At 37.2% G+C, this 27,140-nt stretch overlaps 1 long non-coding RNA gene across 3 annotated transcripts in view; it reads left to right on the top strand.

Moving 5' to 3' along the window:
* The window catches only part of LOC129010406 (uncharacterized), an 85,006-nt gene that overhangs the window by 13,841 nt on the left and 44,025 nt on the right, over positions 1–27,140 (top strand). The gene's annotated exons all lie outside the window — the stretch shown is intronic.

Genomic DNA, 27,140 nt, shown 5'->3' with positions numbered 1-27,140 from the left:
TGCATGATGCATGGGCTCCACGCTCCTCTAAGTTCATAGTAGTCTTTCTCAACCAGTTGTTTCTGAAACCGCTCAGAGTTTAGGCCCGAGAGTCCTCACCATGTATATTTCTAAAGAACATTGGCTTTTCTTCAATATGCTAAATAAAATATTGAAGCCAATTTCTTGTTACATAGAAAAGAGGTTCTTCATCTGCCAGCATTTCTTCCCCAGTTATCCTTAATGCTTGCTTTCTTGCACCTGCTTCAGATTTTGCTTAAATTAATCTCAGGGAGCCCTTTCCAAACCTGACCATTTAAAATTGTAACATCTGCCCTTTTCTTCCAACTCTCCAATTCCAATCATTTCTTTTCTGATTAATTTACATATAACATTTATCATGTTCTGACAGTTTGTTTTATTCATATTTCTTTTTACTTATTTTTACTATCTTCTACTAGAATGTAAAATCAAAGTGGGCAGGGAAAGTTTGTCTGTCTCACTCACTGCTCTATTCTAAGGGCCTAGAACAGCAGTTGGCACATAGTAAGCACCCAAATTCTTGACATGAATGAATGAATGAATGGAGTTGTCTTGTTCCTTCTTTCTTTCCCTCTCCTCTCTCCCCTCCCTTCTCTAATCTAAGAATTATTTTATTAATTAGATGTTCTTATTTTTTGCCTCTGCTCTACTGTAATATGGAGAGTATGGTTTTATAATGCAATGTTTTCAGAGGGGGTAAGTCATTTCAAATTGGTTCCTAAGGACAAAAAAAGCCACCTTAATTTGGAGACCATGAGTGCCTTTCTCTCACCGGTATAATGCTATTAGACATTTCCTCTGGCTCTATCAGTTTAGGGCTTTAATTATTGCATCCTTCGTTATGTCACCCACCTAAACTTTGAGTACAACCTCAGTGGAACAATAGCAACTCTGTTTAAATATAGGCATGATCTCAGTTTTATGATGTTTCTTGGGAAACTAGCATCACTGTTCTCTGTGCATGTGCTATGAAGGGCATACCAAGGAAGTAAAAGTTCCCAAGGTGTATATCAATTTTTGTTTAACTGCCAAGCTACTGTATTTCATTAAAAGAAATATTTACCTTTTAATGAATTTCCCAAGCTGCTTCTGCCAATGGTATATACTGTTGCTCAACTAAATAAAGCAGCTTTGGAATTTTCAAAACCTCTTTTCGGCTGCTCAAGATACTTGTATTCCCAGGGATGTGTACTCCAAATGGATTAAACAGACTTTAACATTACTCTACTTGTTATGGATCAAATTCCTGCCTGAGGGAGCAGATGATTTGAACAGTGCTGACTGAATCTGCATGACATGGACCCTCCAGACCATCTGAAAAGACTCCACACTCTGTGTTATATTTCCCACCTGCATGTTTTCTCTCATCCTCCCCACCTTCTCTTTCCCTGCCTCTGCCACCTCCTCTTTCTTATTCTTCCTCTTCTGAACATTTCTAAGAAGATATGTTCTTCCTTACATATTGTTCTTTTTCTATAGAATCCTAAAAATTTAGAGCTAAAGTGGCCTTTAAAGACTACCTAGTCAGAGTGTGAATGCAGATCCATGAACATTCCTTTATTTATTTAGTGTGTATTTATTGACTGCTCAATGTGTCCTAGACATAGTTGCCAGGCTACAGGGGTTAGTTGCTAAAGTCAATAGACAAAGATTGCAAGCTTTCCAGCTGCAATGGAAACTCTACTCTCACTGAAAATGGATTTCAAACTGCAAACAAAAGATGAAGCTCATTCCAAAGGTCAACAAAGATATCTTTCTGAAATGAAATGTGAGAACTTATTTATAGACACAAGGTTTCATCTTAGTAGAACACATAGAAAATTCCTAAGAGTTTTAAAGACTTGAAAGATGTAAAAATGTGGGAAAAAGTTACAACTTTATGAAGATAATTTCCAGATTGATGTGAGTCTTATCTGGCTTCCAGCCATGACCTAAATAAGTACTTCTTCTACAAATAATGAATTGTCTAAGGTTTCCCAATACAATCCTATGTGGCTAGCCCCATGGTTTTGAGAAACCTGGGACTATTATGGACTTTCTTGGGGCAGATATTAAATATAAACTCAGAGATTAGACATTGATGTTTGAGTAAATGAATTATAAAAGCAATGAACAATTCGCAAATTGGCATATATGAAGTCTCTCCTACAACTAGGAATCAAGTCAAATTAGTGATAAAGAAAGGCTTTCCTGCAATAATAATTAATGCCAACTCATATCTGTAGGAGATGCAATAATATAATATTTTGGTTTTCAAAATATATAAAAATCCAAAAGTTAGTGGAACTTGACTTATTAGGAACTGCTGAAATTACTTTCTTGAAAATTACCCTAAATATTTGCAGTTCTTTAAATATATTTTGCTGCCTTGTATGCCAGTGTTTTACACGTCCCTCTCCTTTTATTTATAGGCTGCACCTCCTCTTCAATCTACTCTCCTGTGTGATTCCTACTAGCTTGTTAAGATTTAGTAGAGAGGCCACTCCTTCTTGCAGTGTGTTCCCTTCTTAAATGGTTCCCTAGCAACCAGTTCTTTACCTTTATCACTGTAGGTGTCATAACCATCTAATATTGCTTGTCTATTTATCTATATCCCCTCTAGAATAGGAACTCCTTAAATATAACAACCATGCTTACTCATCACTAAAATTCTCAAGGCCTCACCAATTTCCTGGCACATCAATGGAGCCTAATAAATATTTCTTAAATGTTGATTGTTACTGAATGAAGATAAAAGAAGCCAGGATTAACATGAATTTAGTGTTTACTTTATATTCTTACTTCCTATTCAGCAGCCTGATCTTTGTTTTATTATTTAAGAGATTGCAATAATAGTGCCTCTAGTGTTTCACGATTAATTATGATATTTACTTCAACTTTTCATTCTCTGCTTATAAGATCATTTATTTTAGAAGAAAAAAAGACATTGTTGTCATCAATTATTCACACTTCTTTCATGTAAAAGTGCTAAAAAGTCTGTCTTTGTGTGTGTATGTGACAGGGTCTTGCTCTGTTACCCAAGCTGGAGTGCAGTGGTGTGATCATGGTTCACTGCAGCTTCAACTTCCTGGGCTCAAGGGATTCTTCCACTTCAGCCTCCTGAGTACCTGAGACTACAGTTCTGTGTCATGCCTGGCTAATTTTTTTTTTCTTTTGTAGAGACAGGATCTTGCTACACTGACCAGGCTGGTCTTGACCTCCTGGCCTCAGGCTATCCTCCCACCTTTGCCTCCCAAAGAAAAATCAGTCTTTAGTTATGTCTTTGTCTTATTCACATGCATGTTTGATTCATGTTCTATTGCTTCTATTGATTATTAAATCTGGTTTCAGAGTACTAGACAGACTGTCTCGCTGTGTTGCATTCTGTTGTTTTGACCACGAAAGGACAGGTTAAATATTGTGTTCTGTTACAAAATGAAATGGAAAACTAGGATCATTCACAAAATATTTGATGTACTATGGCTCAATCTTTTCATGGTTGTCTTTATATTTCAGAAATGCTTCTTTACTGTTTGAATGACCATATATGGAAAATAGACACAGTACAAACTCTTCCTCCTAGTTTCAATTTTCTTTTTAACAAAATGTTTCATTCTTTTGTTGGACACAGTATAAGTAATATGCATGCAACAGACATCCCTGAATTTCAACTCATCCTAACCTTCCTGCCAATTATGGGAGACTTACAACTGATGTTTTATTCATTTCTACATTATTTGACTGTTTTATAGGAATGTATTAATAATCAGAAAAATAAGATACTAATTTATAGTAAGAAAAATAGATTAAGCTGCCTAGGTGAATAGACTAGAATAAGCTGGCAATTGTCCTTTGGTTGTTATCCTGGGATAATGATTAAGCAGAGACAGGAATGAAGAGGGCAAAGCCCTACATAAAAGCCACCTTTGTAAGACACAAACTGTAGTCTTCCAAAGTTATCCACATGTGCCTTTTTGCACAACCCAATTCAAACTGTCTGCTGTTCATAGACAACTTTTGAGTAAGCCTAACATTATTATTAGTTAATAACAACAATTGACTTCTCATAATTAATCTATATTGCTTATAAATTACAACATCCATTATTCCTTCACTTATGAGGTCTGATAACTGGCAATAATGGGAACAAGCAATGTTGTGTGTAGATTGTATGAGGGCAAAGCATAGTTGAGTTCCTTTTTATCCACCTAAGCTGACCATCACTCAGTGATGTAAATTCATAAGAATGCAGATTGCAGTAACTACCCTTGCCTGATAATGTTGTCTATATTTTACCTGATATGTTAAATATGTTTATTTTTCCTAAATACAGACATAATAATGGCTAATTCACAAAGGGTTGTTGATGAAATATGCCTCAAAATATTACCTCTCCCGCTACAAGTAATGGAAAATGCATTTAATTTTTAGAGTTTTTACAAACTGAGTTTGTGGAAATAAAGCAGGATCACTTGCTTACTTGTTAACAGTCCAGGGTGTCACATTCTTGAATCAGGTTGAGAAGGTGCTCATGAAGTTTATACAAGACCTGTGATACGGGGAATCTCTCAGATGCGTGGGCAACTCCCTATTTTGTCTCACAGGATGTGAGATGTGTACCTTTTTATTCTCTTGAACTAATCTAAATACATTCTAACAATAATGAGTAGAAACCAGCAAATTATGTAACAGAACAGATTTCTTATGGTATGATGGAAATATTGGTCTAATCCCTTCATTTTACAAATAAAGAACTTGAAACTTGTAATGATTAAGTGGCCAAGTTGTTACATGGTCAACTAGTGGCCTAACTGGACTCAAACATAGGTCTCCTGGAAAAGGGCTCTTTTCATAACACTGCATCATAGCTGCTGGAAAAGACCCCAGACACCAAAAGATTCTTCCTGTAAGATCCAAAGTCCTATGGCTTATTCTTCAAAATGTTCTGAGGCAAAGAGTATGAAAAAGTCAAGATCTTAGAGGATTTTTTAAAAAATTCCTTTTATCACAGTCTCTTTTTAATGATTGTAGCCATCACATTTTAGAAGTAAGATAAGTTTGACTATGGTTCTGTTTCATATATTTTAGCTTGTCTTTGTCAGCAATGTCACCTCCCTAACAACCTAAAATCATCTCTTGGCTTCTTTCTTAAAAACATGTATCCGGGTATGCCAAATGATCTGTGGTCTCTGGATTCAACTGCAGAAGAACAGATTTCTATTACAATGGCCCTTTGATGAGCACAATGTATTAATTTCACAAAATACCCTGCTGGCATAAATGACCTAGTCTCAAGAGTTCTTTTAAATGTCAGTCTGTTGGTACTACACTGCTCAGAGCATGAGGCTGGGAACAGAGAGAAAGCTGCTGTGCAAAGATAACTGAATATACTCTTATGGCTAAAATCACCGACAATGGATTTTCTTATTTCTCTGAAAAGAAAAGAACACTAAGTGATTCAGTTTCAGTGCATGTGATAACTATCTTTGAAGTATTGCAGAAAATGTATACTTAAATTGCTCTTACATATTATAACACCTTACTACAGTAACAAGACAACTACTAAATCTAAGTCTCAGTGAATCTCAAATAACTATACGGAGGCTCTAATTAATCATATAGAAATTCTCTAGATGCCTCACATAAATGCTACCATCAGTAGAAAATATTAAAATGTATGTATATGTCAATACATTATATGAAAATTGGTATGACAGATCTGTACAACTTCCACAAATTTAAATACCAATTGCTATGTTACAAAGCCATTTGACCAAATTATTTCAATGCAGCAAGTCGAGGTAGAGAAGATGGAAAAGTCTAGGAAATAAAAATAAAGTATTCAGAAATGGGGGAAAATGAGAACTGTGGGAATGTTAAAGGAAATAGTATTATTTAGGACAGGGAAGACAAGTCTGAAGGGTAATTGAATAACTATATTCCTATAGTATGTCTCCTCCTGATAGGTACAGTAACAGTGCACATGTAAAGTATGAAAATCACTTCCAAACTTTTGAACATATTCAAATATTTTTCTCATTTAACTCAGCTTAAGCCTTGCACCGTGTAAGTGCAGGCACAGATCTATTTTGCTTTGGCAGTATGACACAATCCTTATGCAGTTCTTTCAAATTAAATTTCTCTATTGTTTCTAATCCGGGTCTTAGTGACTCTCTTACTTTATGGCAAGGTCTACCAATGCATTAAATGTGGGCAATGTTCTTTAAGCCAGTGTGTAATAAAATGTCTATGGAAGCAGCTTGTCTTTCAGGCTGCTTTCTTGCATTATGAGTGAGTCTTTGACTTGCTCCAATTTACTGTTGAATGTCAGAAGTTAAAGAACTTTGGTATCCTAGTAACAGGTGGGTTTTCCTTTTCATGCATCAGTTCTTAGAGTTTTCCTTTGGAATGCTTCCCATAATGTTGAGCCAAGCTCACTGGCTGGTACAGAAAAGCAGCATGAGAAATGGTAAGGAGAACATCTTTATGTGTCTGTGCACACAGGCATGTGTACACATGAACATGTGCATGTCACAAAGGACACAGCATCAATATCGTTGTCTTTATTTAAAATGTTATGATTTTCCAGATAGATGCTGTACTCAGACTTTGAGATATATTTTGTGAGACAAAGTTTCAGAGTGTCTGTCACAGCTGCCACTCATTCTTGTGTTTATTTCTAATTATTGTATAGGTGCCTCTTCAAATAGTGTGCTGAAGGTTTGACAAATTTCTCTATTTTCTGAGTGCCAGGTTCACAAAAGGATAGTCTAAAAATTTCAATTGTCCTTGGTTTTTTCATAATGTTCAGTCTTGCCTGCAGATTCAACTGTCTTTAAAGGTTAAAAAAAGCATTTTCTATACTTAAAGTTCTAGAACTTTGGAAACTCCTATGAAACTTCTATAAGGGAGAAATTTCACTCATATATATAACTGAATATAGTTGAAGACTTCTTTGCTCTATGAAAATTGCTTTTTAGTATATTTTTCCACTTGTTTTCCTTCACATAGCTTACCTTCTCCAATGTTACCATTTCAGAAATATGTGATCTCTGATTATTTTTCATATTAAGAGGGCATATGAAAATATTTGACAATTTATTTTGCAATTGCTGGTACAAAAGAATCCATATGGATTGTTTATGTGACAGCATAATCATACACATCTAAAAGCATGGAGCAGTTCCAACGTAAAGCTATACTTCTAAGTATTTGAGGCCAAGAAACTTTGCCTTACATTTTTTCTATAATATATGCTTTAGTTTTACGGGAATTTTGTTCCATCTCTAGCAATGAGACATCTATATGTCATCAAAATGGATGACCTATGAAATTTGTTGATATTTTTCATAAGCTGAAACAAAGGAAAAACTAGAGCTAACATTTTATCAACTTGGAACAAAAATATTTCTTCTTTCAAAGAGTGACAGATAGAAAATATTCTATAAAGTTGAAACAGTAAAAAATTATGTGCTAAATAAACAAAATTTCTAGATGTTTAACATACCACCCCTAATTCCAAAAATGGAGGTAGAGAAAATGCCAGGATTCACTGAGATGATTTGTTATGAGACTAAGAAATTGACCTTTTAGAAACATAAAGAGAAATTGAAGTTGATCTAATGCCCAGTGTGCATCTTTGAGCCTTTGGAATGCTTTACCAAGTAAATAATAGACCATCTCATTTGTCAAAGAAGAAAACAGTGTAGAAACAATAAACAATAAAATAAAAGGCAAACATTTTGTAATTTTGGACTTGTCAAGTGAATTATACTTTTTGATGTACTCTAATTCTTTCTTCAAATAACTGATTTTAGACTGTTAGAGTAACAGTTTTACAAAAACAAAAATTGACAATTGGGACCTAATTAAGCTAAAAAGCTTCTGCACAGCAAAAGAAACTATCAACAGAGTAAATAGACAACCTACATAATGGGAGCAAATATTTGCAAACTATGCATCTGACAAAGGTCTAACATCCAGAATCTATAAGGCGTTTAAACAAATTTACAAGCAAAAGCAAACAACCCCATTAAAAACTGGCAAAGGACATTAACAGACACTTCTCAAAAGAAGACGTACACATGGTCAACAAGCATATGCAAAAAAGCTCAACATCACTGATCATTAGAGAAATGCAAATCAAAACCACAATGAGATACCAACTCCCACCAGTCAGAATGGCTATTATTAAAAAGTCAAAATATACAGATGCTAGCAAGGTGGCAGAGAAAAGGGAATGCATATACACTGTTGGTGGGAATTAAATTAGTTCAAACCACATGGAAAACAGTATGGAGATTTTTCAAAGAACTAAAAATAGAACTACCCTTCACCCCAGCAGCCTCACTACTGGGTATTTACCCCCACTAAAAATAGAGACATCTGTCAAAAAGACATCTCCACTAGTATGTTTAGAGCAGCATTATTCATAATAACAAAGTCATAGAACCGACCTAGTGGCCATCAACAAATTGGTTGGATAAAGAAAATAAAGCCACATGTTATGGCTGCTTAGTATTCTGTGGTGTGTGTGTGTTTATCTTGGCTTTAGTCTTCTCTCAATAGAGATACCTCAAGACCAATTAGATTATACACACACACACACACACACACACACACACACACATATTCCATGGGGTGTGTGTGTGTGTGTGTGTGCCTGTCCATGGAATACTAAGCAGGCAGCCATAAAAAAAATAAAATTACATTCTCTGTAGCACCATAGAAGGAGCTGAGGGCCACTATCCTAAGTGAAATTAGGCAGAAAAAGAATATCAAATATTGCTTGTTCTCACTTATAAGTGGGAGCTACACAATGGGTACACACAGACATAAAGAAGGGAAAAACAGACACTGGGGCCTACTTGAGGGTGGCAGGTGGGGGGAGGGGGAGGATGGAAAAACTGCCTATCAGATATTATGCTTATTACCTGGGTGACAAAATAATCTGTACACTAAACATGACATGCAATTTACCCATGACCTGAAATTTACCTATATAGCAAACCTCCATATGTACCCCTGAACTTAAAAATATTTTGAAAAAGTAATAAAACTATTCAGTTTTATATCAAAATCAACATGTCCAAAATGGTCATGAGACTTAGAAGTGAGTTCCTTCAAGCTTGCTTTGCTTGTAACAGTGCTACTATTTCCTTAGTTGCTGCCAACAGACACAGCCCTGAAAGCCTCCAGAACTCTCATTACATGTTCATACAGGCAATCTCATGCATGCGTTTACTGGGTTGTCCAAATGTACTCCCTTTACTTGAATGCCTTTTTAAATCTATTACTGCCTTCTTACTGAGGATTGAAAGTAAAATCCTCTAGTGTCTAAATTTTAAAGATGGGAAAAAATAAAATATACATGAAGAGCCTGAGAAAATAGTGAGTTAGCCTTTTTGTGTCTTACTATCATGTGTAAACTTGTAACAATAAAAAGTTTTAGTCTAACCTTTGTGTTCTATTCTAGATCTGGCTGTGCCTATCTGCTAGTCTTGCTTCTATAAATGTCCCATAACCTCCTTTTCCGAGCCCACTCCCCTCATTCCCTTCACTACCCTACAGTCATCATGAACTGCCTGGCGCTGTGCTTACCTTGCAACTTGACTTTATGTCAACCTACCTTTGTTGCCTCTACCGTCTTCACTTTGATTTGGGCGACATTTCACTATGATTCCCACCCCAAACCTCAATCATCTTTTAAAATGCAGCATAAAACATCCCTAGAAATTGAAGGATTTTGTTTTTGTTTTACTTTGCCAAGGAAAGTCAATTGCTCCCTCTTCTATGCCCTGTATCACCTTCAGTAAACATCTGCTAGAGCTCATGTCATATTTTATCGTAGATTTTAAACTCATTATATCCACATGCTTTAATAGACTCTCACTCCTTGTGGACTGCAACCATATCTAATTTATCAGTGCATCCTGCCACCCTTATACCTGGCACACAGTAAGCGTTCAATAAATGTTTATTGAATTCATTTTTATTTGAAAGCCATTTCTATCAAAAGTTACAATAGTGGACAAAGAAAAATAATCAAGAACATATGAGTAAGGCAAACTAAAGTATATGCTAAAGATAAATTCAAAAACAGACATTGCAGAGAGGGTTTATTCTATTAACCACTAAGTGATGTGTCATAAATTTGTTGTTTCATATACTTGCTGCCTCAGTATCTATTTTTAGGGTTGATCTAAGTTGTTTGAACCCAGTTGTGCCCTGTCGCCTTTGGCTTAGTTAAAACTTCTTCCTTCCTGTGCAGCTGTTTGTGATATAGCCCATTGTTCCTCATCTCAGTGATCCAAAACCGAAAACATTTCACAGCTCCTGACCACGATAAAACCTAATGGTCAACTCTAGAGTCATGTCGATAAGTTCTCCCCGGCAGCATACAGTGGCTCACACCTGTAATCCCAACACTTTGGGAGGCTGAGGCAGGCGGATCATCTGAGGTCAGGACTTCGAGACCAGCCTGGCCAACATGGTGAAACCCTGTCTCTACTAAAAATACAAAAATTAGCAGGGTGCGGTGGCGCGCGCTTGTAATCCCAGCTACGCGGGAGGCTGAGGTAGGAGAATCACTTGAACCCAGGAGATGGAGGTCACGGTGAACTGAGATCGCGCCACTGCACTCCAGCCTGGGCAACAGAGCAAGATGCTATCTCAAAAATAAATAAATAAATATTTTCCTTAAACTAGCCAATCCGCAATTCCCATGGGAAAGCCTAAGGGGTAACACCCTGGACCTTAATAAAGGCATAGTTCCCAGGTCTCTCTCTCTCTCTCAACATGTCTTCCTCTACTTCCACAGCTCCAGCTCCCTGCCACCTCCAAATCTCCCAGTCAGCCTCTTGTTGGCACACTGAATTACTCTGGGGCCAGTGAGTAAGAGATTTGATCTGTTTCATGCATTTTGGTTTTACTTCTTCATTGTGCGTCACCTGAAACACACACTTGAACTTAACTTTCCTCTGTCAGGGCTCTCCTCGCAAATGTTTATCTTGCCTTTAGGCCTCTCTAGGCTTCAAGACCAATTAGAAAGAAACCATAACAATAGAAATTATCATAGCATAATATATATGTAATGGTAATTCAGCATTTTAAATAAGCTTTTTCTTAATAGTTCTTTTTGGGGTGATAATTTCATATTGTATATATACGATGATATTGATTTAATGGATACTAGCAAATTAAAAACTTCATTTTATTTTTATTTTGTAATATTTTATTTATGTAAATATTAAATCCAGTTGTCAACAACAGTAATTTCTCCATGAACAGATTTCAGGTGATTTAAATTTTATTTTTACTTTAATATTATATACAGTAAAAATGTATTGTTTGAATATCAAAATAACCATTTATTTTAAAACATTTGGTCTCATGGCATTTTAAGCCAGACTTATAACATATAAATTTTTCATATATAATCAATGAACTTTCATATACTTATCAACCAAATTTAACAATTAATTTGCTTCATCTAGTCTCCTTTTCTTCTCTACTGAAGTATTTAAAAGCGAATTCTATACATCATGTTCTTTTATCCCTACATCAACCATTATACAAGTAAAAAAGTTGCATTCTTATACAATGACAATGCAATGATCATTTATAGGAAAGTAAAAATAATTATTTGAGATAACATAATGTCCATAAGTAAATTTTCTCAATTATAAAAAGTGCCTTTTTAACAGTTAGTTTGCTTGAAACAGTATCCAAATAAGATTACATATTACATTTGACGCAGCCCTTACACCAACTTAAATTTAGCCCACTTTCCACTCATCTTTTTTTTCCTCTTTTGTACAATTTACTTGTTACAGAAACAAAATAGTTGCCCTGTAGAATGTTCCACACTCTGAATTTGTCTGCTTGATTCCTCGTGGAGTTAATATGTGCCTCCACCTCCCATATTTTCTCTAAATGGAAATTACTTCCAGAGTTTTTATTAGATTTAGGCTCAACATTTTTGCCAAGAATGTTTAGAGGTGGTGTTGTATGCTTCAACTGGTATCACATCAAAGGCCTGAAATATTTGGTTGTTCCCAGTTTAGTGATGCTGAGATTGATCAGTGATTTCGGGTGGTGACAATCTGGTCCCTGTATTTTAATATTTTATATCAATCTTTGATATGATGTTTATAGTCCTTTATGATAGCTTCCCAATTTAATTTCTTCATTGGGGGTAATTTTCTAATTCTATTATACTTCTTAAATTTTTTTAGATGGAATTACTTTATAAAGAATATCATTCTTTCATCAACTATGACTATTTTTCTTGAAATATAGTTTATATTCAAGGCAAAATAAATGGTCAGTTCTTTATGTTAAATTATCCATTCTGTAACTAGTACTTGGTACTCTAGTTATTTCCAATGATGTTTACTGAGTTTTAAATTTTGACCTTTCTCTCTCTCCATTTCTCTCTTCCTCTCTCCATCATTATGAACATAGAAAATTTGCTTTATTTAATTGCTTTCAATTACTTCCATTAATTTTTATTCAATTTTTCTCATCTTTGATCAATGCAGATCCTATATGTTTGCTTCCATGACCAATTGATACAACTCCATCAGTCCTTGAAATTTTTCTCTTTTGGGGCACATCCTAGACTCATGTTGTATGTTTTCTGCCCCAGACCTAGAATTAGCCATTTTCTCAAGGAATTCTGGTTCCATTTAGTAGGGATTGCAATAGCTCTACTTGTCTTTAGCATGTAGTTATATCACAAATTTGATCCACAGATGTATTCATTTCAGTTTGTTTTCAATTTTAATGAGTTTTTAAATTGAATTTCATTTTTAAACAAATAAAAATTGTATTTTATTTTCAAATCTTTTTTCTTTTATTGGCATATAATAATTTACATATTTATGGAATGCATGTGAGTGTCTGATAGTCAATCACACATTCTTTGCATGTAATTGGGTAATTGGGGTATCCATCAACTTGAGTATTTATCATTTTTATGTGTTAGCATCATTTCAAAGTGGTCTTTTTTAGTTACTTTGAGAAATATACATAATATTGTTGCTAACTATAGGTGCCCTAGTCTGCTATCAAACATTAGAACTTATTTCTTCTATTTAACTGTATGTTTGTACCCATGACCAGCATCTTTTCAGTTCCCACTCCCACCCATCCATGATTCTCAGTCTTTGTTATCTATTATTCTTTCTTTATGTCCCTGAGATCAAGTTTTTTCGCTCCCACTTACGAGAACATGAGGTATTTGTCTTTCTGTGGCTGGCTTATTTCACTTAACATAATGGCTTCCAGTTTCATCCACATTGCTGCAAATAACATGATTTTATTCCTTTTTATGACCAAAGAGTATTCAATTTTGTATATGTACCACATTTTCTTTATCTATTAGTCTGTTGCTGGGCACTTAATTCCATATCTTTGCTATTGTGAATAATGTTGCAATAAACATGTGAATGCAGGTATTCCTTTGATAAATTGATTTCTTTTTCTTTGAATAGATACCCAGTAGTGGGATTGCTGCATCCTATGGTAGCTCTATTTTTAGTTCTTTGAAAGCTTTTCATATCATTTTCCTTAGAGGTCATACTGATTTACATTCCCACCAACAGTGTACAAGCGTTTTCTTTTCCCCTTATCCTTGCAAGCATCTGTTTTGTTTTGGGAGTTTTTATTTCAAATCTTTTAAGAGTAAATTATTTCTATTTAAAAATAAATCCTAAATGTCATAGGAAAATAATGATGGAGTATTAAATGAGAAAAAAACAAGCACAATATTGTTTATAGCTATCAACAATTTGAAAATATACTTGCATGAACATAGTGTAGGCAGTTTAATAATATTTTCTGCAGATTTCATTGTGTTTGTGGTTGCGGTTTCTTTTTTTTATTATTATTATTATTATTATTATTATACTTTAGGTTTTATGGTACATGTGCGCAATGTGCAGGTAAGTTACATATGTATACATGGGCCATGCTAGTGCGCTGCACCCACCAACTCGTCATCTAGCATTAGGTATATCTCTCAATGCTATCCCTCCCCCCTCCCCCCACCCCACAACAGTCCCCGAAGTGTGATGTTCCCCTTCCTGTGTCCATGTGTTCTCATTGTTCAATTCCCACCTATGAGTGAGAATATGCGGTGTTTGGTTTTTTGTTCTTGCGATAGTTTACTGAGAATGATGATTTCCAATTTCATCCATGTCCCTACAAAGGACATGAACTCATCATTTTTTATGGCTGCATAGTATTCCATGGTGTATATGTGCCACATTTTCTTAATCCAGTCTATCATTGTTGGACATTTGGGTTGGTTCCAAGTCTTTGCTATTGTGAATAATGCGGCAATAAACATACGTGTGCATGTGTCTTTATAGCAGCATGATTTATAGTCCTTTGGGTATATACCCAGTAATGGGATGGCTGGGTCAAATGGAATTTCTAGTTCTAGATCCCTGAGGAATCGCCACACTGACTTCCACAAGGGTTGAACTAGTTTACAGTCCCACCAACAGTGTAAAAGTGTTCCTATTTCTCCACATCCTCTCCAGCACCTGTTGTTTCCTGACTTTTTAATGATTGCCATTCTAACTGGTGTGAGATGGTATCTCATTGTGGTTTTGATTTGCATTTCTCTGATGGCCAGTGATGGTGAGCATTTTTTCATGTGTTTTTTGGCTGCATAAATGTCTTCTTTTGAGAAGTGTCTGTTCATGTCCTTCGCCCACTTTTTGATGGGGTTGTTTGTTTTTTTCTTGTAAATTTGTTGGAGTTCATTGTAGATTCTGGATATTAGCCCTTTGTCAGATGAGTAGGTTGCGAAAATTTTCTCCCATTTTGTAGGTTGCCTGTTCACTCTGATGGTAGTTTCTTTTGCTGTGCAGCAGCTCTTGAGTTTAGTTAGATCCCATTTGTCAATTTTGGCTTTTGTTGCCATTGCTTTTGGTGTTTTAGACATGAAGTCCTTGCCCATGCCTATGTCCTGAATGGTAATGCCTAGGTTTTCTTCTAGGGTTTTTATGGTTTCAGGTCTAACATTTAAGTCTTTAATCCATCTTGAATTGATTTTTGTATAAGGTGTAAGGAAGGGATCCAGTTTCAGCTTTCTACATATGGCTAGTCAGTTTTCCCAGCACCATTTATTAAATAGGGAATCCTTTCCCCATTTCTTGTTTTTCTCAGGTTTGTCAAAGATCAGATAGTTCTAGATATGTGACATTATTTCTGACGGCTCTGTTCTGTTCCATTGATCTATATCTCTGTTTTGGTACCAGTACCATGCTGTTTTGGTTACTGTAGCCTTGTAGTGTAGTTTGAAGTCAGGTAGTGTGATGCCTCCAGCTTTGTTCTTTTGGCTTAGGATTGACTTGGCGATGCGGGCTCTTTTTTGGTTCCATATGAACTTTAAAGTAGTTTTTTCCAATTCTGTGAAGAAAGTCATTGGTAGCTTGATGGGGATGGCATTGAATCTGTAAATTACCTTGGGAAGGATGGCCATTTTCATGATATTGATTCTTCCTACCCATGAGCATGGAATGTTCTTCCATTTGTTTGTATCCTCTTTTATTTCCTTGAGCAGTGGTTTGTAGTTCTCCTTGAAAAGGTCTTTCATATCCCTTGTAAGTTGGATTCCTAGGTATTTTATTCTCTTTGAAGCAATTGTGAATGGGAGTTCACTCATGATTTGGCTCTCTGTCTGTCTGTTATTGATGTATAAGAATGCTTGTGATTTTTGCACATTGATTTTGTATCCTCAGACTTTGCTGAAGTTGCTTATCAGCTTAAGGAGATTTTGGGCTGAGACAATGGGGTTTTCTAGATATACAATCATGTCATCTGCAAACAGGGACAATTTGACTTCCTCTTTTCCTAATTGAATACCCTTGATTTCCTTCTCCTGCCTAATTGCCCTGGCCAGAACTTCCAACACTATGTTGAATAGAAGTGGTGAGAGAGGGCATCCCTGTCTTGTGCCAGTTTTCAAAGGGAATGCTTCCAGTTTTTGCCCATTCAGTATGATATTGGCTGTGGGTTTGTCATAAATAGCTCTTATTATTTTGAGATACATCCCATCAATTCCTAATTTATTGAGAGTTTTTAGCATGAAGGGTTGTTGAATTTTGCCAAAGGCCTTTTCTGCATCTATTGAGATAATCATGTGGTTTTTGTCTTTGGTTCTGTTTATATGCTGGATTACATTTATTGATTTGCATATATTGAACCAGCCTTGCATCCCAGGGATGAAGCCCACTTGATCATGGTGGATAAGCTTTTTGATGTGCTGCTGGATTCTGTTTGCCAGTATTTTATTGAGGATTTTTGCATCAATGTTCATCAAGGATATTGGTCTAAAATTCTCTTTTTTTGTTGTGTCTCTGCCAGGCTTTGGTATCAGGATGATGCTGGCCTCATAAAATGAGTTAGGGAGGATTCCCTCTTTTTCTATTGATTGGAATAGTTTCAGAAGGAATGGTACCAGCTCCTCCTTGTACCTCTGGTAGAATTCGGCTGTGAACCCATCTGGTCCTGGACTTTTTTTGGTTGGTAAGCTATTGATTATTGCCACAATTTCAGCTCCTGTTATTGGTCTATTCAGAGATTCAACTTCTTCCTGGTTTAGTCTTGGGAGGGTGTATGTGTTGAGGAATTTATCCATTTCTTCTAGATTTTCTAGTTTATTTGCATAGAGGTGTTTGTAATATTCTCTGATGGTAGTTTGTATTTCTGTGGGATCGGTGGTGATATCCCCTTTATCATTTTTTATTGCATCTATTTGATTCTTCTCTCTTTTTTTCTTTATTAATCTTGCTAGCGGTCTATCAATTTTGTTGATCCTTTCAAAAAACCAGCTCCTGGATTCATTCATTTTTTGAAGGGTTTTTTGTGTCTCTATTTCCTTCAGTTCTGCTCTGATTTTAGTTATTTCTTGCCTTCTGCTAGCTTTTGAATGTGTTTGCTCTTGCTTTTCTAGTTCTTTTAATTGTGATGTTAGGGTGTCAATTTTGGATCTTTCCTGCTTTCTCTTGTGGGCATTTAGTGCTATAAATTTCCCTCTACACACTGCTTTGAATGCATCCCAGAGATTCTGGTATGTTGTGTCTTGGTTCTCGTTGGTTTCAAAGAACATCTTTATTTCTGCCTTCATTTCGTTATGTACCCAGTAGTCATTCAGGAGCAGGTTGTTCAGTTTCCATGTAGTTGAGCGGTTTTGAGTGAGATTCTTAATCCTGAGTTCTAGCTTGATTGCACTGTGATCTGAGAGACAGTTTGTTACAATTTCTGTTCTTTTACATTTATTGAGGAGAGCTTTACTTCCAAGTATATGGTCAATTTTGGAATAGGTGTGGTGTGGTGCTGAAAAAAATGTATATTCTGTTGATTTGGGGTGGAGAGTTCTGTAGATGTCTATTAGGTCCGCTTGGTGCAGAGCTGAGTTCAATTCCTGGGTATCCTTGTTGACTTTCTGTCTCGTTGATCTGTCTAATGTTGACAGTGGGGTGTTAAAGTCTCCCATTATTAATGTGTGGGAGTCTAAGTCTCTTTGTGGGTCACTCAGGACTTGCTTTATGAATCTGGGTGCTCCTGTATTGGGTGCATATGTATTTAGGATAGTTAGCTCTTCTTGTTGAATTAATCCCTTTACCATTATGTAATGGCCTTCTTTGTCTCTTTTGATCTTTGTTGGTTTAAAGTCTGTTTTATCAGAGACTAGGATTGCAACCCTTGCCTTTTTTTGTTTTCCATTTGCTTGGTAGATCTTCCTCCATCCTTTTATTTTGAGCCTATGTGTGTCTCTGCACATGAGATGGGTTTCCTGAATACAGCACACTGATGGGTCTTGAGTCTTTATCCAATTTGCCAGTCTGTGTCTTTTAATTGGAGCATTTAGTCCATTTACATTTAAAGTTAATATTGTTATGTGTGAATCTGATCCTGTCATTATGATGTTAGCTGGTTATTTTGCTCGTTAGTTGATGCAGTCTCTTCCTAGTCTCGATGGTCTTTACATTTCGGTATGATTTTGCAGTGGCTGGTACTGGTTGTGCCTTTCCATGTTTAGCGCTTCCTTCAGGAGCTCTTTTAGGGCAGGCCTGGTGGTGACAAAATCTCTCAGCATTTGCTTGTCCATAAAGTATTTTATTTCTCCTTCACTTATGAAGCTTAGTTTGGCAGGATATGAAATTCTGGGTTGAAAATTCTTTTCTTTAAGAATGTTGAATATTGGCCCCCACTCTCTTCTGGCTTGTAGGGTTTCTGCCAAGAGATCCGCTGTTAGTCTGATGGGCTTCCCTTTGATGGTAACCTGACCTTTCTCTCTGGCTGCCCTTAACATTTTTTCCTTCATTTCAACTTTGGTGAATCTGACAATTATGTGTCTTGGAGTTGCTCTTCTCGAGGAGTATCTTTGTGGCGTTCTCTGTATTTCCTGAATCTGAATGTTGGCCTGCCTTGCTAGATTGGGGAAGTTCTCCTGGATAATATCCTGCAGAGTGTTTTCCAACTTGTTTCCATTCTCCCCGTCACTTTCAGGTACACCAATCAGACGTAGATTTGGTCTTTTCACATAGTCCCATATTTCTTGGAGGCTTTGCTCATTTCTTTTTATTCTTTTTTCTCTAAACTTCCCTTCTCACTTCATTTCATTCATTTCATCTTCCAGGGCTGATACCCTTTCTTCCATTTGATCGCATCGGCTCCTGAGGCTTCTGCATTCTTCACGTAGTTCTCGAGCCTTGGTTTTCAGCTCCATCAGCTCCTTTAAGCACTTCTCTGTATTGGTTATTCTAGTTATACATTCTTCTAAATTTTTTTCAAAGTTTTCAACTTCTTTGCCTTTGGTTTGAATATCCTCCCGTAGCTCAGAGTAATTTGATCGTCTGAAGCCTTCTTCTCTCAGCTCGTCAAAGTCATTCTCCGTCCAGCTTTGTTCCGTTGCTGGTGAGGAACTGCGTTCCTTTGGAGGAGGAGAGGTACTCTGCTTTTTAGAGTTTCCAGTTTTTCTGCTCTGTTTTTTCCCCATCTTTGTGGTTTTATCTACTTTTGGTCTTTGATGATGGTGATGTACAGATGGGTTTTTGGTGTGGATGTCCTTTCTGTTAGTTTTCCTTCTAACAGAACCCTCAGCTGCAGGTCTGTTGGAGTACCTGGCCGGCCGTGTGAGGTGTCAGTCTGCCCCTGCTGGGGGGTGCCTCCCAGTTAGGCTGCTCGGGGGTCAGGGGTCAGGGACCCACTTGAGGAGGCAGTCTGCCCTTTCTCAGATCTCCAGCTGCATGCTGGGAGAACCACTGCTCTCCTCACAGCTGTCAGACAGGGACATTTAAGTCTGCAGAGGTTACTGCTGTCTTTTTGTTTGTCTGTGCCCTGCCCCCAGAGGTGGAGCCTACAGAGGCAGGCAGGCCTCCTTGAGCTGTGGTGGGCTCCACCCAGTTCAAGCTTCCAGGCTGCTTTGTTTACCTAAGCGAGCCTGGGCAATGGCGGGCGCCCCTCCCCCAGCCTCGCTGCCGACTTGCTGTTTGATCTCAGACTGCTGTGCTAGCAATCAGCGAGACTCTGTGGGCGTAGGACCCTCTGAGCCAGCTGCGGGCTATACTCTCCTGGGGCACCGTTTCCTAAGCCCGTCGGAAAAGCACAGTATTCGGGTGGGAGTGGCCCGATTTTCCAGGTGCCGTCTGTCACCCCTGGAAAGGGAACTCCCTGACCCCTTGCGCTTCCCGAGTGAGGCAATGCCTCGCCCCTGCTTCGGCTGGCGCACGGTGCACTCACCCACTGACCTGCGCCCACTGTCTGGCACTCCCTAGTGAGATGAACACGGTACCTCAGATGGAAATGCAGAAATCACCCGTCTTCTGCGTCGCTCGCGCTGGGAGCTGTAGACCGGAGCTGTTCCTATTCGGCCATCTTGGCTCCTCCCCTGGTTGCGGTTTCTTTTTAATTTCTTTTTAATTTCTTTTTAACTTATTTGTGGTTATAATTTCATATCTCATTCTACATAAATATTCACTTAGTCCTAGTTGTGCATTTAGTAGAGTCTCCAACATTGTATAAGCTTTAGGCCCCACAAAACCTGGATCCCACTTTGCTCCTAACATAACGCTAAATGACTGTAATTAAAGATTGAGGGAGAGGAGAATCAAGAAAACATATAGAAACTTTGGAAGGAGAATGGGAACTTGGTAGTGATTAATAAAATACACATAAGTTCCATGAAAAATTAGAAAAAGTTGAATGTATATCTTTTAAAATTATGAACATTCTGTTTGTTGAATTATTTTCTCATTTATTTATAGTCCAACAATCTTTTTTAGTAGTTGAATCTGGGGGCAATAAAAGCATATAAAATAAAATGCTAAAATATAAAAGTTTAAAAGTCAAAATCCAGAATAATAAAAATTAGGTTAAGAATCCAAGACCAAAACTTAAAAAGGACACTACTTTGCATACCATAAGAAACAATATAAGAGTTACCTGAACTGTAAATTCAACTCTAAACTTCTTGGTACAAAATGAACAGGGAAACATTTTCATGCACATAGTTTTTTGGTCAAAATCAAAATCAGATCACTTTCTCAGGTGAATAAAAACTTCTCTGAGCATTTCATTGCAAACAAAATGTTGTAAGGGTCACTTTAGGGAAAAGTGAGTGGTGTCATGGATAAAGTCCTCAAAATAATCTGCAGGCAAACACAGTCATCGGTTTGACTTGCCTATTTCTATGAAAACTGCACAATATATTTATTACCCTGTGAAAGCTGTACTGGATTCATTGTTTCAGTTGCCCAAAGTGAATTCCATTTTAGGGAGTGGTTCTTGGTTTCTAATTCTTTTGAAGAAATGATTGTCTCCTGTTAAGAACAGTCAGCAAATCTGGTGTCCTTATCCTCCTTATGTGGGGTATAGTAGTTAAGGTAACCAGATGTAACAAAGAAACTTCAAAGTAAATGAGGTAGGAGTTAATTTCTCTCTCTCATAGTACTTGCCATTTCAAGTTGGCAGATCAGCTTTGCTACAGAAAGTCATTCTAGGATCCTGATCCTTCCATATTGTTGCTCTGCCATCCCCAGGCTACTGTTTTCACTTGCTGTAACAACACTGGACACTGCTAATCTGTTCCACATGTTCATGTTTCTGTATGTGGGACAGGGAAAAACAAGTCCTGGGAAGGTGACTTTATGTTTATGAGAACCTGACAGTTGTGAACATTTTTTTGTTCACATCCTATTGACTAGAACTAAGTCACATGCTCACACCTGGTTGCAAAGGAAATATAGTCTCTAGGTGCAGAGCCTGTATACAGCTAAACCTCTGGAGTTCTGTTTTAGAAAGGAAGAGAGACAAAATACATGTTTGGGGAAAGTTTTTACCCTCTGCCACATCAAGGGGGTGAACGCAAGTTAACCTAAGATAAACCAATTAGACTCTCCCTCTCTGAGGCATGCATGGTGATAACACAACCAAAAAATGGTTAGAGCTAATTCACTGCAGTGTCTGAGAGTGTTAATCAGTTTATCAATTGCTGCTACCAAGGCTTTTTTGGAACTTCTCCAAATCTGATTCTTTAGTCTTTTTAATCTGGGTGAGTCTTCCATAATGTCAAATACATGCCTTTTTGGTAGAGTCAGCTTCCAGTAACAAGACTGTCTCGAAGCATCAAAATACCTGTCTGTGAAGGCAATTCTGTTGGGGATAAACATTAAATAGGGTGCAAGTATGCATTTTTTCTTTCATTCTTTAAAAAAAGTTAACTATTTTTTATTCTAAAAGTACACTTTTCTTTTATTTGATTAGAAAGGTAACATAGTTTTTGATTCTTCAATATGGAAATATCCTAATACTCCTGCTCCACTACACACAAAACACCAGAGGGACAAAGTTTTTAAAAAGTCATTGATTTGCATCAGTCAAGTCTGAGCTCTTGCATTAAACAGGTTGGTAAATGGTAAATTAATGGGAAGAAGGTAACATAAAACAATCAAACAGTTGTCTATATCTCCTGTGATAAATGTAAACTAAAACAGAAATGATTTTGGAAGTTTACTCCAGAGTAGACATGTTTACTGCATTAGCTGAGAGAACTATCCTAGCCTTCTCCATGATATGACACCAAGAAAAGGGCCAAAAATCTGGATGTGTGATATATTGTTTATGCTAATAATAAAGGTTAGTTCACAAAGTTGTATTATTTGGCATTTTCCCCCCAAGGTGTAACACTCTCAATCAACAACTGGAAGGCAAAATTGAAAATGTTTTCACAGTCATGACAGGATCATGGTGAGGTAAATGAAACAAGCGAGTCAGCTGAAAAGACTTGATTGTGGAAGCCATAAGTTATCTGAAATTCTCAATTCATTTACTTATGATGAAAATTACAGTGTTAGAGATAAAGTGAAGGACAAAAATATCAGACATCTTTCTTCACTAAAGTAGTTATTTAAAGAATATTTCCCTGATACAGCAAAAGATAGATCAGTGGACCAGCTATTCTTTCAATTCTTGATTTGGACAAGAGATGTGACCTTCTAGCAAACAGACACAATTTTCAAAAGTTCCACAGAGTAGTCCTATGTATTGTACCTTACCACTTATTTGTGAAACCCTTGGACTCTCTCTTCATTGATAGTTGGCATGGATAACAAGAAGAAAAATTTTTTTAGAAACCAGAAAGCATGTTGCTACTTACATCCATATGTATTTAAAAATATTGTGACACCATGGTAAAGAGAATATTTGCATGGACATTGAACCTGATAAGCAGCATGAGCTGTCTTCAATTCTTTAGTTGTTGTTGTTTTTTTTTCCCCCTCTAAACCTTTAGTACAGTAAATTACCCATTAGACAATGACATGAGCATGATTTCACTTTAGGGACTATTTATTTGGTTTTGGTAATAATTTAAATTTTTTAAAAATAAAATATGCAGAGAGAGCCAAATTCACATAAATGTTTATGATAAAATGGAGATCTTGATCTTTTCTGGCCATAGCTACTTTAAGCTGGGGCAAGATCTGGGCAAGATCTGTTTTATAGGCTGAAGTGACACAAATCCCATGATCACATGTGATCCACTGATGTATGAAAATTTGAGCATGATGTGTTTCTGAATTCTCTTTTCAGATTGTTGTATTTTCTTCTCTGGTAAGCTCTGTTTGATACTCAAAAACAGCAAATGTGAAAGAGTGCTGATTAATTTAATTACATTTGTGATTTCTAAATGCATGAGTCATGATTTCAGTATCATGTCTCTCCTAGGAAATCTTAGCACCGCAGAGCACAGATGCCTGTGAGCTCCATCGTGTCTTTATTTATAATGTGAGCTTCTTGGGGGACATGACTAATATTTTGATGTCTCCATGATGACTAAACTCTACGTAGTGATGCCAAATTACATCTGGGGAGTAAATGAATGACTTGATGCCAACTTTAGTACAAAGAAGCAATTGCGAGAAGTCATGTATTAGCTATTATGCTGTTCACAGCTGATTTTGGTGCTACTAAACATTGAAAAAATAAATGATATACCCCATGGGACTAAAGGTTTATCTTATTCTTTAGACCCTCACAAACAAATCCCATGCTTTGTGATTTAGGCTTAGATCAGTTGATTCATGACACCTTATTGAATGCATAGGGAGCATGTGGTAGAGTAATTCAGAACCATGGCTTGGCAGTGAGATAGACCAATCTTTGCCATTTCCATCTCTGTCATCTTAAACAATTTCTTGATCTCTCTAAGACTCAGTTTTCTCAACTGCCAAACAAGGATAATAATAGCATATGTCTCACTAGGTATTTGTAAAAATTAAATGGGTTAATATGTGGAGAGTGCTAAGCGCTGTATCTGGCAAAAACTAAATGCTTAATAAATGATAGATGATAGTTACTACCCAGTACTATGGTGGCATACCATAGTGAGTACAAAGAAGAACCAACCTTGGCTTCTGCTCCAAGACTTTGCCGTCTATTTGAATAGGCCGATATACACATAAGAAAGTAAAATCCAAAAACACGTTGAGGAAGTCTTATTGCACACCATAGGAAATGGCTACTTATAATTTCAGAGAAGAGAAAGAGCAAAGAAAATAGATGTCAGAAAAGGAATTACAAAGGGGAATGAAAGTGAAGTGAGCCATAAAGAATGAACAGAATTTCAATAAACTGAGAATGAAATTTGGGTTGAAGGAAAGGCACTGAGTGGACAAGAGCTTGAAAGCAGCGGTGAGTGTGGCCTGCATGGGAGGTAGTGAAGTGGAAGACTTGTTGAAGTAGGGCCTCTTTTGAAAGCAAATGAAGATCCATTCAGCTATGAAGTGATTCTAAATAGAAAGGAAGATAGACAGGAAGAAAGTTTTATTTCTTTTACAAAAAATGAACATTTATTTTAGCACATTGAGGCAGAATATCAAAAAATATTTTTAAGGAAGATTAATATGTATTTTATGCATTAGTACTACAAATAGCAAATTATGATGTTATGAACAGTGGAAGAAGTGGAGTTGTGATGCCATCTCCTCTGAGGACTCAGCCAATCCTACAGAGTTTGGAAGCTGGATGACCCTTGAGAATTGTTCCTAGTTGGGTGATGGGCCTGGGACTTTATATCCCACATTGAAAATCACTGGATGTAGGCCATTGTGACCATGAATTGTGACTGTGTGAGGTGGCTCCCTGAGCCAAGCCAGTCCCTAGAAGGAGCTGAGGGCTGAGGGCCACCTTCTGACAGCAATCCAGACACCTAGGGGAATAAAAGCTCCATTTCCAGAGGAGGATTTGGACAATGCAGCACAGCATCCACTGCAGTTGTCAATACAACACTTTTAAAGGAGACAAATGTAGAATATGACAATGGTGACTTTTTCTAATTATTTCACTCCCATTCTTCCTATCCTTAATTTAAGACTCTTCCTTGTACAGCATTATTATGGGAAAAAGAAATTTATACAAAAAGAGCTTCTGCAGAGCAAAAGAAACTATCAGCAGAGTAAACAGGCAACCTACAGAATGGGAGAAAATTTTTGCAATCTACCCATCTGACAAAGGGCTAATATCCAGAATCTACAAAGAACTTAAACAAATTTGCAAGAAAAAAACAACCCCATCAAAAAGTGGGCAAAGAATATGAACAGACACTTCTCAAAAGAAGACATTTATGCAGTCAACAGGCATATGAAAAAATGCTCATCATCACTGGTCATTAGAGAAATGCAAATCAAAACCACAATGAGACACCATCTCACACCAGTTTGAGTGGCAATCATTAAAAAGTCAGGAAACAGATGCTGGAGAGGATGTGGGGAAATAGGAATGCTTTTACACTGTTGGTGGAAGTGTAAATTAGTTCAATCATTGTGGAAGACAGCGTGGCAATTCCTCAAGAATCTAGAACTAGAAATACCATTTGACCCAGCAATCCCATTACTGGGTGTATACCCAGAGGATTATAAATCATGCTACTATAAAGACACATGCACATGTATGTTTATTGTGGCACTATTCACAACAGCAAAGACTTGGAACCAACCCAAATGTCCATCAATAATAGACTGGATAAAGAAAATATGGCACATATACACCATGGAATACTCTGCAGCCATAAAAAAGGATGAGTTCATGTCCTTTGCAGGGACATGGATGAAGCTGGAAACCATCATTCTCAGCAAACTTACACAGGAACAGAAAACCAAACACTGCATGTTCTCACTCATAAGTGGGAGTTGAACAATGAGAACACATGGACACAGGGAGGGGCCTGTTGGGGGGTGGGGGGCTGGGGGAGGGATAGCATTAGGATAAATATCTAATGTAAATGACGAGTTGATGGGTGCAGCAAACCAACATGGCACATGTATACCTACGTAACAAACCTGCACGTTGTGCACATGAACCCCAGAACTTAAGGTATAATAAAAAAAAATCACTCCAAAAAAAGTTGTGAAATTAAAACTGAATAAAAATAAACCCAAATGGTATCTCTCCCATGGTTTCTTGAAAACACCAAATGTGATTTCAATTAATATACAGCAGAATCTCTTAAAATCCCTTTTCCCCATGTTTTTCTTTAATATCTCCTATGAATGTGGACTGCTTCTAATTTCCTCTCCTGACTCCCATCAGTGATTCAAACCCAGCCCTGCTGCTGTGGTCTCATCTTCCCTCTTTGCAGATCTATTCCAGGCTTCTCCACTGGGTACTCTATTTGCTGTCAGCAAACATTCTTCCCACTGGTTTGTGCTCCTCTCTAATTCCTTCCCATCATTACCCTGGTAATTACCCAAAGTCCAACAGCATACATGGCAGACACAATCGTATGCCGAAGGTTGTTTCCTCTCTTATCCCTGTTGTGTCCCTAACACATTACTTATTATCGGAATGATCTATTTGTGTTTAGTTTCCCCATAGTTTCTTTGTAGTGTCGCTCTCAATAGATACTAAATGAATGTATTGGACATCTTTCAGCTCACCATTTACTCTGACCATTTCTGTGGCAGCCATTTTTGCACAGGTATAACCTGGCAGCAACTTGCTTCTGTTATATTATGTGTCTCTTGATATCAGCCTCTGGGCTTCTATAATACTGTGATGTGGGACTCTGTCTTCTATTCACTCATGAACAATATGAAAACACAGGACAGTCAGTACTCAAAAGGACAGCCCTGGACCAATGAGAGACGGAGCTGGTAAATAAGTGATCCCTTTCTCCAGTGGACAATTCTGGGGCACACTCTATGTGGCTTATCAGAAAGACCCTGTGGGGTTGAGTCCAGTTTCCCACAGTGGTGAACCATCTGAGAAGACACTCTTGTATTGGCTTTGCCTCCTTCCTGGTCTTCCTGTTCTGTTTCCTGAGCTCACTTTCCAAACAACTTATCTGCACATAAATTCTTATCTTGGTCTCTGCTTTCTGGAAGAACTGAGAGAAAAGACAAAGGCAATGAATGAGTGAATGAATGAATGAGTCACTCTAGAACAGAACCCTAAGGCAGGGACAGTGTGCTCAAGTAATCAAGGAAACTGCAAGAATTAATTCTTTGATAACTTCAGAGATGTAGAAAGAGAAGTATTTTTCCATTTTTCTAACACTTAAAACACTTTAGATACAAATGCAGACCTCTAATTTAGACTGTGTGTGTGTGTGTGTGTGTGTGTGT

The sequence above is a fragment of the Pongo pygmaeus genome, chromosome 10 (genome assembly GCF_028885625.2).
Source record: "Pongo pygmaeus isolate AG05252 chromosome 10, NHGRI_mPonPyg2-v2.0_pri, whole genome shotgun sequence".
NCBI lineage: Eukaryota > Metazoa > Chordata > Mammalia > Primates > Hominidae > Pongo > Pongo pygmaeus.
This window is presented reverse-complemented; position numbering and strand designations above follow the sequence as displayed.